Source organism: Urocitellus parryii, chromosome 1 (genome assembly GCF_045843805.1).
Source record: "Urocitellus parryii isolate mUroPar1 chromosome 1, mUroPar1.hap1, whole genome shotgun sequence".
In the NCBI taxonomy this organism is placed as follows: domain Eukaryota; kingdom Metazoa; phylum Chordata; class Mammalia; order Rodentia; family Sciuridae; genus Urocitellus; species Urocitellus parryii.
Window position 1 is genome coordinate 47,294,332 of NC_135531.1, and position 12,507 is coordinate 47,306,838.

Here is a 12,507-nt window from a genome sequence, read left to right on the forward strand (position 1 = left end):
ACAACTTGATTATCACTTGGAGTAATAAACCCCAAGACCTATCTCCCTATCATGCCAACATGAATTCCAGTTTAATTTAAAATTTAAATGTGAAAAATGAAGCCATGGAAGTAGTCTGAGAAAACATATTTGAGTATTTTATTTCTCGGAAGATAAAGATGCTCTGAGTATTACATATGCTAATACTTTACTGAGTGCATGAAGGAAGAACACAGAGATTTAATTAATTTTAAGATAAAAGTTTCTATATATCAAAAAATGTTAAGGATACAATACAAACTGATAAAATATAGACAGAGTTACATGAAGAACTCATAAAAATCAGTAAGAAAAATAAATATGTCCCAGGAAAGAGAGACAAAAAGCCATGAACAGGCAAATTCACCAAAAAAAAAGAATGAATTAAAAATTTAACTTAACATATGAAAAAATCAATATCACTAATAAGCAAATAAATACAAAATAAAGTAAGATGATGCCCTTTTTGTCTATCAGATGGTATATTAAAAAAAAAAACTAACACCCAATGTTGGAGCACTCATTGACTGTCAGTGGGAATATAATCAGTACAATATTTCTAGACAGGTACTTGGCAAATGTATCAAAAGCCTGATAAACATGCATGCCCTTTGAATCAGCATGACAAAAGGACACACAGATGGGTGTACAAGGATGATGATCAAAGCATTGTTCGTAATAGGAAAAAATGTGAAAAATTTAATACCAAATAAGAAAGGATTTTTCTAAATTAATAGCACATAAAAATATAATGGAATATGATAAAAATGCAATGGAATATGATGAGGCTACTGCAGATAATGATGTAGATATAGATTTAAAGATGTTTATAATACATTGTTGGGTTATAAAACTGTATTTAGAACATGATCCATTTCTGTACTGTATCCAAACATGCATAAAAAATAACTTGGAAGGATATACATTAAAATTTAACCATGCTTAGCTCTGGAATCATGGGTGGTTTTACTTCATTTGTACTTCTAGTTTTAATGTAATTTTTCTAGTGACCATAGGCTATTTGAGTCATGAAAATTTTTAAGCACAAAAAGTTTATATGTTTACAGTTTTAAGTATAGTCAACAGCTAAAAATCCAACAGACTTTTATGGTTTACATCCAAATTTGTCAAACTGAATGTATTAAAATGCAGTTTTATATATTAATTATCTTTAATAAAACTATTAAAAATTAATGTAACCTACTGTATTAATAAAATAAAGGAAAGCTTTTTAAAAGGAATGATCATTAAACTCTTTAGTCAGGAGTGAGTCAATGCTTTTAATGAAGAAGATGCTGTAGACCATCCATGACTTGACCAGAGACAGGCTATTTCAGATCATTAGCACATATGCCTTGATTGTTATGAAATATGAGGTAGGCTTTGAAATTTAAAAAGCATATTTATAAACTCATTTCCATTAGTTCTCCAGATATTAACAAAATTCATGAAGGACTCTCAAAAGTAATAGAAGATAAGCATATTTATTTTAAAAATACATAATTTTTGCAATTGCCAACTAGTGTTCCTAAAGTGAACACTGGTCTACATCTTCAAGATATCAAGTTTCACTGACTGGAAAAACTGAATAAAAGCAGTTACCCACACATTTCTCTGAGAATTAAAAGAAGAGAGCAAAAGCTTTCCTTGTAGGTGAGCTGGCAAGTACCCTTCAGGCACCATTGCTGTCTGCAATCTGTTCCTTGGCCCAGCCCTGGGCCCAGGAACAAGCCTAGTATCAGCCAAGTGGGTTTTAAAGAGCTCTGTATTAATGGACATGCAGACAATAAAAGAAAACAGATATTTGCTGAGTGGCAGCTCTAGCCAGACATGATTTTATTAGTTTACGTCTGCTATTTCATTTAGTCTTTCTACATCCATGGAGTAAGTGGCCAGTCCCTCATTCCACAGAGATGAAATCGAGGCTAGGATAAATTAAATAATATTCCCAAAGTGTCTCAAGTAATAAGCAGGAGAGGTGACAAACCCATACCTGGCTTCAAGCTAGCATTATTCCAAAAGGCTGTAAAAACACATGATTTTGTGTCACCTGTAAGTAGTCACAGGTGGGATAGCTTAGAAGTTAAGCACAGAGTCTTTTGAAACACACTGTCTGGGCTGAAATGCCTATGCTGCCATTTCTTAGGTCTATGGCTCTGTGCAACCTAATGCAACTCAGTTTTCCTCCCCTGTAAGGTGGGTTGCGAGTAAGTACCAGCCTCACAGGTTGCAAGAATTAATAGAATCGAGGTGTATAAAGGAGTCTGGACTTTCCTGGACTTAGAGTAATCATCAATAAGTGATGGCTTTCTTTGTTATTGTTGTTCATGGCCATTTTCATGGCTCCTTTGTGTTGTTTTCAACAGGTGGACTTTGTCTTACTACCCTGGCTTCCTTCTCTCTCTGGTTTCTCAGGACTGCAATTCTGATCCCAGCTCAGAGGCTGGGTTCCCTACCTGCTGCCAGGCCATCACAGAGCCACCTCCACACCAGCTTCCCTGAGTGCACAGACTGCCCACCCTTGGGCCCTGTCTTGCTTTTCTCTGCCAGACTGTGGGGTGCCACTTGTGAGCCTTTGCAGGACCTTTCATGGTGACAGCTTGCCTGGCTGTGCCATCCACCACTTGTCACCACTCTCTCAATACCCTCTGCTTGCAAACTGGAAAACATCCTTTGTCTCCAGCATGGGGACCTGCCCCTCCTCCCTTGGTGCAGACCCTGTTTTCACATTCTGGCACCACAACACCAGCCTGACCTGCTGTTTATCCATCAAACTCGAGATGGCATTTGGAGGGATACTAAAGAGAAAGCTCTTAAAGGTAGAGAATGTGGACCCCTCCCATCTCTAGGGTACCCTAAAAACCTCCCTGAAAAGGCAATACACGATACTAATCATAAATGCAGTTAATTTTGAAAATTAGACAAACTGCACAATATTTATGTCACTGAGCTATCTCACCAAAATGTGGTATAAATCAGTCTAAGAAACCACATCCCAAGTATTTCTTCAGACAGTGTTGACCTCTGAATCCTCAGCTGAATTTCTCTGCTTCTTTTCTCTCTGCTAAAATACATTCATTGGCACTTCACCAGTCTCTCCTTGCCAAAAAAGAAGGATTTGCAGCGTGACGCCTGATTTGAAATCACCTGAAGATTATTGGTAGTTTTATTTTGCCATCTCTAATCTTATGTTAATAAGTGCTCAACTGCCTCAAAGGTTCAAATCCTTCCAGATTATCTTTGATGCTACAGGCAACCCCCTCATGGAAATAGCAAAGTATCTTCAGTAGCACAGGGCTAAACACACACACACACACACACACACACACACACACACACACACTATATATATATATATATTTTTTTTTTTTTGAGACTTCAAAGAACGTATTTCCCAGTCTTCCCTAAACTGCATTCAAAATGAAACAATGAATTCTTTGGCCTCATCATACATCCAAAGTTTCTAGTGCTTTGTTCTGAACTTTCTGAACTTTCTTTCACATTTTTCATTTTGCTTTCTATAGATGAATACTTTATACATACACTACACCTCTCACCTAAAGTTCTCAAAAGTACTTTACACAAATATTTTACAATGTGGATGCTGGTATTCAAATTTCAGATATTACAAAACAGAAGCCAAATCTTCCAGAGACTGTCTGAAAATATGTTTACACACAAGATGCACAGAGACAATATTAGATTGCTGCTGAATAAACCACGTTTTATTCTCTGACATAAAATGATGTCACAGTTTCTAGCAAGGTTTGATAAAATTCAGGATGCAAGGCCAAGTGTTTATTGAGCATCTCATAGTGATACAACTTCTATGCCAGAAAATACTGTAGGAAGAAAACAAACGTAAGACATAAATATCTCTAACATGATCTTGTTCAGATCACAAGACTAATACTAGAAACAGTCACAGAACATACCAGTCTGTGAGTCTAGAGCTTAATAAACTGAATGATAAATTCAAAAGTAATTAAGAAAAAAGAGTGAGGAGGCCATGGAAAATAGAGAAAACATGTAATTTTCAGGTAGTCCTTAAAAAGTGGTTAAATGATGGATGGGCAGGTCAGAGATCAGTAAACAGGTGCATAATGGGGGAAGGGTAGCAGACCAGGAGAAGGAAGAGAAGAAAAAGAATAGTCTTTGCACCACAGCAGAGGATTTGTTGCAGGCGGTAGAGAGAAATAACCTGGGATCATTAAGTGGAAAGGAGACTATGTAGCTTTGAGTGAAGTTTTAGGAGCTTGAACTTGATCCAGTAGGAAGCCAATGCAGACACCTTGCAGGACATCTGCATGAGCAGGCTCTGCTTTGAGAATACTCAGCCAAAGGAGGGTGAATAAAATGAGAGGTAACCTAATTCTTCAGTTTGTTGTTTTCTTACTGAGGTCTGCATTTCACAGCACAGCCTGGAAAGATCACAATCTCCTCTCTCTCTCTCTCTCTCTTTTTTTTTTTTTTTTAAACCTTAGATATTCCAAATGCATTCAGAATTTCTGTTCAAATAGGAATAATAATGTATTTGGTAAATTGTTTTTATAGATTTATATTAAATCATGTACAGGAATTGACTGATATGTAGAAAGCCCTCAATAAACATCAGTTCTCAACCCACTAAGCAATTGCAATTCCTACAAATATTCAAAGATGAGCTATAAATATAAGATTCTGAGGTTTAGGCCAATCTGTTGCGTGGAATTTCCAAAAACTTAAAGAACAATCAATTTTTTTATTTAATCAATCAATGAACTGATGTTATTTCAGTGTGATCAATGTAAACTTAAGAGTTCTTGTTCATTCTAAATTATTTCACAAATACATATACTGAGTTATTGCCCCCAATTTAAATGAAACAATACTTGTAATACTGCTGCTTCATGTAGAATTAGATTAAGAAGTAAATGTCCCAAGTATGGGGCTCCCATCCACCTTCTGTTATCCTTTCAACAAATACTTATTGAGTACCTGCTACGTGCTAAGCATTGCTCAATGTTTTGGGAATATAGCAATGAACAAAATGACAAAATCCCTATGCCTATTTACCTTACATGCTAGAGGAGGAAGACAGACACTGTATAAATAAGTAAACACTAAACTAATAAGTAAAATAAATTTAATAGTTAATGAGTAAAATTTATGATGTGAGATGGAGATGTGTACAAAGATAAAAATAACAAGTGAGCAAGAGGAGGAAACTAAATTCGTACTGAATGCAGTGGTCAGGAAGACATTCTCTAAAATGATAAGATGTGAATAAGAGTCTGAAGGAGGTGTGGGAGCCAGCCCTGCCAGGGTCCCCAAGTGCCCAGAGATGTCATGATAAATTTGAAGTACAGCTTGCAGATGGGGCTGAGTGATCAGGGGAGACAGGAGTAAAGAAGAGGTCTGAGAGGTCAGGTGTAACTGGGATCTTGCAAGACATAGCTGCTTACAAGACATATTTAGACACAGCCCCTTAGTGGAATAGAAACTGACCTTTCAAGGACACAGATGTCATGGGAGAGGCAGGAAGTAGCACCAAGTTCCAACCTGATGACACCCAGTTTTGCTCCCTCTAGAACCCAGACTCAGAACCCCCTCTCAATGTATTCTTGCAGCAACAATGAAAATATAATAACGTTAAATATAAATATACATAAATAATGTAATATAATATAAATATGCATTCAACATCACTATGAATCAAAGTGCAGTCCTCAGACTAACAAAGGTAGCAGGCTATCCTTTGAAAACCACTACCCAAGATGTGACAGGACACTATCCAGCAGGAAGGAGTTGCCAAGAAGGGCAAGAGGTGCCAGCAAAGGCAGATGGTATCTGCAGGAAGCCTACCTCACTGGGACTGGGCAGCCAATGATTAGCACAAAAGGTGAAGGAAAAGGCAACTCGAAGCTTACAGATTAAAACTGGAAATCTGAGCTCTTCGCCGTTTCATCCACAGATTTAATGGTTGGCGGGTTGGAGTTTTATTTTCAGTGATTACCTAGAAGAGAAATCTGTACTGGAAACCTCCACGTAGAGTCCGATAACACAGCCAGCAAGACCTTAGAAAGCCTGCTTCACCCAAAGAAATGATGATGATGATGATGATGAGGATGAGGATGATGTTGTTGTTGTTGTTGTTAGTGATCTGGTCACCTGGATGGCTCCCTGTTCAGCACTAGGCACTTATATGAATGAATCAGGAAATTCCTGGTGATATATAGCTTCCCACTTACCAGAGGAAACCAAAGATAATCACATTATTGAAACATTAAACACATGGCTATGCATTGTTTTCTCCCTGGCTAGTCATGGGGATTTAGGAAATTCTTCCTATTAGCAATTCTGGCATTCATCTAAAACCAAAAACAAAAAGCTAAAATCTTGGCAACATTTCAGCCCAATAAACTGCCTACTGTTGCACAGCGTTAACTAACACAGAGGAGAAACCAGGCATAATGGCACAGGATGGTGAAATGTCACCATTATCTTATAGCTATTTTCCCATCTAGTGTGGGATTTTCCCCTTGTTTGGGCATAGCATTCATCTCCTAAGGCACGTTCAGAGGTTACTAGCTTACACACTGGGAGATGAGACAGAGAACTGGGGTCAGGGTGGGGGCGAATCCTAAAGAAGGCATAAACTGGCTGTGTTTTTAATTATCTTGAGCCAAATGAAGTGTTTGCTTTAAGTTGTGAAATTCCCTGCAATAATTATCTTAGTGGAAAATTTAATAAAGCTACCATAACATGATCAGAAGCCTTGGTAAGCATGTAAATTATTTATTTGTAAGTAATTACTTTCCTTCAGCAGCTCTAAGGTAAAATACACTTCATAGGAAATAAAATGCACAGCAGCTCTGTCTCCCCTAATGTGAATTGCAAGAGCACATTTTGCAGCACATTCCAACTTGGAATCCACCAATGTCAAACTAGTTCCTAAGTTTGGGATAAAAATAATATTGCCAGTTTCCTTTACTACCGATCAATCATGCCCAGTCTCATATTAATAACCACAACAAAAACCCACAGCGTTAGCAAAATTGTGACTGTGGCAATTTATAGTGATTTTCAGGGTTTTTAAAAATCCAGCAATGCCAACAAACAGAAACTGAGAATTGGAAAAAATTAAATATGAACATTCAAGTATGTGTTTCATATCTAAGAAGAGATGTCCCTTTTGTTAAACGTACACATACAAACATACACACATATACACAGGCTTTTTAGACCTCATGATTTTAAAAACGAAAAACAGCTGCACGAAATTATACAATCAAGTTTTAATTTCAAAACAGCAAAGTAATGAAAGGCATAACAGCTAACATCAGATTTGTAAAAAGAAACTGGATTTCATTAAGAAGTGAATTAAGCTTTTTTACAACAAATTCTCTATTTGGCACAAAATTTGTGGATTCTAAGTGAAGGCTTTCCCAACAACTAAGTGAAAACGCCTCTGAGTTGAAAAGAGACACCTTTTCTTCAAAAAATAAAATAAAAGCGTAAAATAGGAAGGAAGGAAGAAAAACTTAATCTGGAAAGTATTTGGGTATACAAAAACCTATTTCAAACTTCATGGTTTCTACTAGTCCATCATGGCACAGTACTATAAAAATAGTTGCTGTTGTTATTTTCTTTCTTTTATAGAAAAACTAGAAGCTGAATATGTGCTAATGAGGGACTAGAACATCAGGGAGGTTGACCAGGCAGTCTTGGTGACCAAGACTGGTTTCACTTTGGTGCTTCTCTTCCTAATGGCTTTGTCCCTATCATACTGGCTGATGCTCCCCACAGTTGGGAGGCCAGGAGGAGTATGCAAGCTGCAGGCCAGGCCCAGCAGTGCTTTCCTCCACCTCAGCAGGGAAATCTGTTCCCCTCACTCTGCTAACAAGAAGGACTGCATTCAGGCATGGAAACACCAAGGAATGGTAAACCAGTTGTTCTTGAAACACTGCACCCAAAGCATTTCTCTGCACCCAGGAACCCATGCTGCAAAAGCTCATAGATGTCATTTCTCTTCCATGGAAATGGAAGTAATTTGTGTGAACCCTGACCAGTTCTCAGGAGGCAAAGAGAAGATAAGTTAAGTACCTTCCATTTTGAAGATTGGGGAGCTAATGACAGAGCACCCCTTCATAGGGGCAGAGGTAGGTACAGAAGGCATTTCATAAGCCACACACCCTTAAGCTATCCTCCAGAGAAAGCTACCTCCTTTAGAAATTTTGAAAATAAATACACATAAAATATCATTTCCTCATTTCATCGTTTTCAGATTTGATGTCTATGTATCAGATACATATACTAAAATGTAGAAAATAGAAAAGACAGAATTAGAAAAAGAAAAACTAAAATAACGTATTGTGTAATTGTATGTGCTTCCCCCAAGACCATTTACATGGTCATTTTAGTCTAGTTTTTACATTAGCTATATGGGTGTTAGTAGTACCCACCTGTATGGTGAAATACCTACTAGTACTTCATATACTAAATGAAAATAAAACTTGTAACATTCCCTGAGAATTTCTATATTTAATGATACTTGAAACTGTGCATAGACTACTTTTGAACTCCATGATCAACTTGACTTTAAGACGTGAAATCTGTGTTTTGGAAGCTTTAGAATGATTGAAAGAGGTTCACTAATCTGGAAGCTCCCAAGTACTACTTGTAGAAAAAAAGATATCAATTATGTAAATAATTTAAAAATGTAGTAGGCTGCTATGAATTTAAGAATTCATTTTTTAATGTCAAAATGTCACTAAATTCATAGTGAGTCTTGCTGTGTGTTTCCATCCCCCCACCCCCATCCCAAGCAACACAGTCTAAATATATAACCATTCTCATGTGAAACTATCAAAAATTGGTGCAACTATCAAAACTTGCCTTCCTGGCATCCTTTGTCCCTTTGCTGACTACATAAATTCCTATGATCATTATTGAAACTCCTTTCCATGTTTGGGGCATAACCCAATATATATATCCCCTCTCACGAGCAGGGGAGGGCATGTAATACAGGCCTAAGCCAATCAGGGTACTCTGTCCTGTGACTGGTACAGTGAAAGGTATGTGGCCCAAGATAGACCAATCAATCTCTAAGATTTGATTGGGGAGAAGGGTGGTCAGATACAGAAAGAGTTAAAGGGTTTGTTTTCTCTTTGGAGACCTCTGGCTATAAATAATATGTAGGCCTAGTTCCCTGAGGCCTTGTTTTGTTTCCTAGCTTCAAAGAAACTGCCTCACATGATGCCCATACAGAGGGCAGGCAAGCAAAGTGAAAAAGGAAAAGAGAAAAAGACTTAGCTCCACAACACCATTTAAGTTCCTGATGCTTAACTATCCCTGCTTGACCTAAAGTTATGTGAGTCAGTAAAGTCATTTTCAATCTGGTTTACTTTCATGAGAATCTTGACTAATACTAGGCATGAAAAAATCTTGTTTGTTACTAAAAGATTTCAAACTACAAAAATGGATGACCAATGCACTACTCTCTAAACTCTTATCTTTCCTTGGTTGTCACAATGCCACACTCTCCTAGTTGTTCCATTGAACTTGTGATAATTTCTTCTTTGTCTCCCCAGTTGTTCCTTGAAGGCTGAGGTACTGTGTTCCTGGTTTCAGCTACGTGTATCTCTCTACATATTTCCTCATCTGATTTTATCTACCTACCTTATGTCTAGTACACGTGATGAATTGGTTCTTAGCATTGATTACATTCTCCTTGTGGAGAGTCCACCTGTACTGTAGAGGCTGGAAAGGTAAAAACTATGTTTTGCAGACTATCTTGCAGTAAGAGTTCTGAATAATAGGTGCCAAAGCCTGACATGATCCAGTGAAATATTTAGAAGACAGAAGTGGAGCAGGGGCTATTTTCTTATCATGTTTGGTTATTGTTGTTGTCAAATAGGGATGTGGAAATGTTGGGTTTGGGGCAGCAGTTTCCCTATGTGGAATCCCTGTGTGATGGCATGGTATCTAGAGGATTATGACAGTCATGGTGGTAGCAGTCCCTTGTTCCCAAGATGCCAGTCACACTGTGTATTCTCAAACTGTAGAGGTTTGGTGGCAACCTTCTGAGACCATCTTCTTGGGGCTAATTAGAAGGTCTTGTACTGAGGGTCATCTCAGGAAGACTACTTCTTCAGCCTTCTGAATGATTTTGCAATTCTGTAAAATGCTGGGAGTGTTTGCCACCCAATTTTTCTAGAACTCCACTCTCCACTATTGACAAGAGGATAAAATTTTAAAACTGTTCTATAGTCCATAAGGCCAAGCTTGATGGGCCTACTACTTCCCAGACTAGCCTTGGCTCCTGTCAGTTTCCTCTACACTTCACACAATGATACGCCCAATCCTCCTTTATGACTCTGTTAGTGGCACATGTTACCCTGTTTTCCTGGACCTTGCTCTCCCTCTTGATTCCCTGATAAATATCTATGCAGCCTTCACAAACTTTTACATAGAGGTTAGTTGTCTGTAAGATAACAGTTCATACCAAACACTTTTAGAATAATCAGCTTCATGTATTATAACTTTTGTTTTCATGGTTATCTTTCTATTATAATTAAAACTCACTGAAGGTACTGAATTTTTCTCAGTTTCCCCTGAGCCGATTATAGTATACAAAATTTAAGTGAACAGAATAAAACCTTCTCAATTTATGAAATGTTTCAGAGGTTTAATTTCAATTCCTTTCAGTTCCATCTCCTGGGAGAGATGATAAGATCAGAAATAAAATATTTCTACTTCGAGAAGACATTACCTACATATGAAAACTTTATTAGTGTCACTTCTTAGAGAACTTCAAGAAAGTTTTCCACCACCAGGCTCCACTACAAAGTCATCTAAAGTCAAGGAAACTTCAATTGTGTCCCCCCAATACACACAACCTGGATTCTTCCCCATAGATGTTCTGCCTTTCCAGTCTCTCCCTCAAATTCATGGAAAGGAGATAGGCTACTTTAATAACCTTTCTCTTTTGTTATCCTCAAAGCTTTCTATTGTGTGCTCTTATAGAATTTATAGAATTTCTCTAAACCTGATTTAAATTAAAGTGTCTCACGTTTGTTATCTAGGAATAAAGTGATAGATACTAACAGGAAATTGTTAGTAAACTTAATAAAAAAATATGTAGTGTAACTAACAGACCATTTTAGTAATCCTATCCTTCTCAATGCTTGAAGAAGGATTAAAGTTTACTTCTTAAAAAGGTAAAAGCATGAACCAGAAAATATGTAGTAATGATGTTAACAGGGATACCAGTGCCATGATGGTGTGTTATGGTGCTCATTCCTTCAGCAACTCAATAGAAAATAGCAGCCTTTATTGATCCTTTGTTCCTATTAGAAGGAAGAAAATGCCAAATGCCATTCTAAATAGGAGTTGGATGTAAGACATTTAAACTTCAAAGATTTCATGGAAGAAAACAAGCCTCTAAAGTGGGTTTCTAAGTCCCAGAGGGCCTCAGGTCCAGTCAGTACTTAAACTTCCATCCTTTGAGATGTGTCTGGTAGACATCATCATCATCGGGTGCAGTTATTATTATAGAATCTCTACTTTTCCTTCCCCTCCTGCCTCTCTCAACATGATCTCTTGTATGTTGATACTGAACCAACTTTCACCAAAAAAAAAAAAAAAATCTTATTCTCAGATTTTAATTTCTGAGGTAGGCTAACTGAATTTCCTTGGCCATGATTGATGTAAGGGGAGCGGTGTGACTCAGTCCTTTGCAGAAGTTCCTATGACTCATCTTGTGACCATGCCTGGAACTGGCCGACTTTAGCATTAGCCCTTTTAATCTGCGTTGGAAATGCTGCTTAGAGACAACCGATTGCTAGTACATGTACAACAAGAACACACAAAGAAAAGAAAAACAAACAAACAAAACAGAAAGTTCTATTAGGCTGGCTGAACATACAGGGAATATTAGAACAAAGATTAAGGTTACTTTCCATGGGAACAGGTAGAAAGCTAGCCCCATGGGTTCAATAAGTTATTTACAAGGACATTTTTTTCTCTCATTCTGTAAGTCCTAAGATCTCCAAGAAATTGATTTGATCTGTAGATTTACCCTTCACTCCAACTCTCAAGCAAATCAGAATTGTAAATTCTAACTCAAGACTGCCCACAATCCTTCACTAGGATTATTATATACTGAAGTGAAAGAAACAGAAAGATACTTTCTCCTTCCTTTTGAAATTCTCAATAGCAGTATTGTAAGCCTAGAGTTACTAGCTGCTGCGGTATTTTCTTGCCTGATAAACCTATCTGTACTCAATGACAATGAGAACATCACAGAGAAAAGCAGACATAAGAGTGTGATTGGGCCCCTAAGGTCACAGAGGCACAGTAGTTTCTCCATCTCTTCCTCTGATTTAGGATCTGCCCTTTTCCACACACCCCTTTCTTACATGGGGTAACTTAGGTTTCTGCCACTTGCAACTGAAAGAGTCCTAATTAATAAATCATATTCTGAATCAACAAAACAGTTAAAGAATT